Source organism: Apium graveolens, chromosome 4 (genome assembly GCF_009905375.1).
Source record: "Apium graveolens cultivar Ventura chromosome 4, ASM990537v1, whole genome shotgun sequence".
Taxonomy (NCBI): Eukaryota; Viridiplantae; Streptophyta; class Magnoliopsida; order Apiales; family Apiaceae; genus Apium; species Apium graveolens.
The window spans coordinates 211128375-211131686 of record NC_133650.1 but is presented as its reverse complement, the minus strand read 5'-3'; the positions used below and the strand labels follow the sequence as shown (position 1 = coordinate 211131686).

Below are 3312 nucleotides of genomic sequence, written 5' to 3'. Positions count from 1 at the left end.
GTAGTGATGGGAGATCAAGCAAAAAATCCTAAGGCTCTAATGGACTATTCTCAGCCTAAGATCAATGATATTCAGTCAAGCATCATCAGATCAGCCATCTCGGCTAACACCTTTGAGATCAATTCGAGCACAATTCAGATGATACAGAACTCAGTCCAGTTTTGGGGTTCTGCTATAGAAGACCCCAACATGCACATCAGGGATTTCATCAAGATCTGCAACACTTTCAAGTTCAATGGGGTGACTGAAGATGCTAAGCTGATACTTTTCCCATTTTCTCTAAGGGATAAAGCAAAGTGCTTGTTACATTCTCTACCACCAGGGTCTATCACCACATGGGAGGATCTTGCTCAAAATTTTCTCACTAAATTATTTCCTATGGTGAAGACTGCTGCAATCAGGAATGCTCTTACTCATTTTGCTCAGCAAATTGGAGAATCTCTGTGTGAGGCTTGGGATTGATATAAGGAGATGCTAAGAAAGTGGCCACACCATGGCATGCCTGATTGGATGTTTATAAACTGTTTCTATAATGGATTGGGTGCTACTTCTAGACCCATGCTCGATATAGCATCAGGAGGAGCCTTGTGGGCTAAGAGCTACAATGAAGCTTATGAATTGATTGAACTGATGGCTGCTAATGAATACCAGAACCCTTCTCAGAGGCTAACTCAGGGTAAAGTAGCAGGAATTTTGGGTTGGATGCAGCAATTGTTATAGCTACCCAACTTAAGGCTTTGACGATGAAGGTGGACACTTTGGCTAATTATGGAGTTAATCAAATCACTAGTGTTTGTGAGCTTTGTGCGGGGGCACATGAAACTGAGCAGTGTGCTATTTCTAGCGAATCAGCTTAATTTGTGAGCAACTTTCAGAGATCGCAGCAACAAGCTCCAGCCACTTATCATCCAAATAACCGCAATCATCCTAATTTCAGCTGGAATAATAATCAGAATACGGTGCAACAATCTTATCAGCCTTACGCAGTAAAGCAGTATAACCCTCTTGGTTTTCAGCAACCGTAATATGCCCCTAGGCAACAACTTCAACTTCAGCAGCTGTTGTAAGCTAATAAAAAATCAGAATTGGAGGAGTTAAGGCTCATGTGCAAGAGCCAATCTATATCTATCAAGACCTTGGAGAATCAGATAGTGCAAATTGCTAATGCATTACTGAATCGTCAACCTGACACGCTTCTGAGCGATACTAAAGTGCCAGGAAAGAAGGAAGCTAAGGAGCATGTGAAGGCAATTACATTGAGGTCTGGTAAGGTTGCGGATCCTGAAAAAGCAAAGACTCCAAAATCTAAAGTTGAGGCTGAAGAAGAAGTGCAGAGTAAAGTAGAAGTGGAACCAAGGAAGACTATTGTTGAGCACACTCCTCTCGAGGGTAATATAGGGGAGAAATAGATCTATCCTCCACCTCCTTTTCCTAATAGGCTGCAGAAGAAAAAGCTGGATAAGCGGTTTGAGAAGTTTCTGGAGGTGCTCAAGAAACTTCACATCAACATACCTTTCGCCGAAGCTCTTGAGCAAATGCCTAGTTACGCGAAGTTCATGAAAGGTATTCTTTCTAGGAAGGTGAAGCTTGATGTCTTAGATATCATTGCTCTCACGGAGGAATGCAGTGCTGTGCTGCAATAGAAGTTGCCTCTGAAGCTTAAAGATCCTGGAAGCTTCACTATTCCATGCACCATTGGAAAGGTGTCATTTGACAAGTGTCTATGTGACTTGGGAGCTAGCATTAATCTGATGCCTTTGTCAATCTTCAAGAAGTTGGACTTGCCTGATCTAAAGCCTACTTATATGACTTTGTAGTTGGCCGACCGTTCTATTACATATCCGCGAGGTATTATGGAGGATGTCTTGGTCAAGGTGGATAAACTCATCTTCCCTGCTGATTTCGTAATTCTTGATTTCGAGGAGGATAAGAAGATTTCCATAATCTTGGGAAGACCTTTCTTGGCTACTGGATGAACCTTGATATATGTGCAGAAAGGTGAGTTCACCATGTGAGTGATGGATCAGGATATAACTTTTAATGTGTTCAATGTCATGAAGTTTCCTACGGAAAATGAGGAGTGCTTAAAAGTGGAGTTGGTTGATTCTGTGGTTACTTCAGAACTTGATCAATTCCTAAGTCTGATGCCTTAGAGAAGGCCTTGTTGGGGAATTCCGATAGTGAAGATGATGAAGGGGATGAGCAGTTGTAATTTTTGAATGCTTCTCCATTGAAGAGGAAGAGTGATATGCCTATTGTATCTCTGAGAATGGAGGAGTTGAACAAAGCTCCTAAGTGCCTCAAGCCATCTATTGAGGAAGCCCATACTCTTGAGCTTAAGCCTTTACCTGAACATTTGAGGTATGCATTTTTAGGTGATGTATCTACTTTGACTGTTATTATTGCATCTGACCTTTTAGGTAGCGACAAGGAGAAGCTTTTGAGAATACTTAGAGAATTCAAATCGGCAATTGGTTGGACTATATCAGATATCAAAGGAATAAGCCCTTCTTATTGTATGCATAAAATTCTGCTAGAGGAAGGTAGCAAGCCTAATGTTGAGCAACAAAGAAGGTTAAACCCTATCATGAAGGAAGTCGTGAAGAAGGAAATTCTTAAGTGGATGGATGCATGGATCATCTATCCCAATTCTGACAGTTCTTGGGTGAGTCTGGTTCAGTGTGTACCAAAGAAAGGAGGTATCACAGTCATTGCTAATGAGAAGAATGAGCTCATTCCTACTCGAACAACCACGGGGTTGAGAGTTTGCATGGATTACAGGAAGCTGAACAAGGCCACAAGGCACTTCCCTCTATCATTTATTGATTAGATGCTTGACAGATTGGCTGGGCATGAGTACTATTGTCTTTAGGATGGTTATTCTGGTTATAATCAAATTTGTATTGCTCCAGAAGATCAGGAGAAGACTACTTTCACATGTCCAATTGGTATTTTTGCTTTTCGAAGGGTTTCTTTTGGGTTATGTGGAGCACTGACCACATTTCAGAGATGCGTGATGGTTATCTTCTCCGATATGATTTGTCAGAATGTGGAGGTGTTCATGGACGATTTCTCTTTGTTTGGTGATTCATTTGATGAGTGCTTGCAGAATCTAGGCGACGTTCTCAAGAGGTGTGTTGAGACCAATCTGGTTCACAATTGGGAAAAATGTCATTTTATGGCTCGACAGGGCATTATTCTTGGGCACAAGGTCTCTAGCAAAGGTCTTGAGGTGGACAAAGCCAAAGTATGGGTCATTGAAAATCTTCCCCCGCCAACTTTTGTTAAGGGAGTTCGCAGTTTTCTTGGCCA

General features: G+C 41.7%; 1 non-coding gene across 1 annotated transcript; it reads right to left on the bottom strand.

Moving 5' to 3' along the window:
• Positions 1 to 393: 393 nt before the first annotated feature.
• On the bottom strand, positions 394 to 500 carry LOC141722903 (small nucleolar RNA R71). Its single transcript, XR_012575900.1, has one exon. It is a non-coding gene; the product is annotated as a small nucleolar RNA R71 (small nucleolar RNA).
• Between the last annotated feature and the right edge of the window lie 2812 nt (positions 501 to 3312).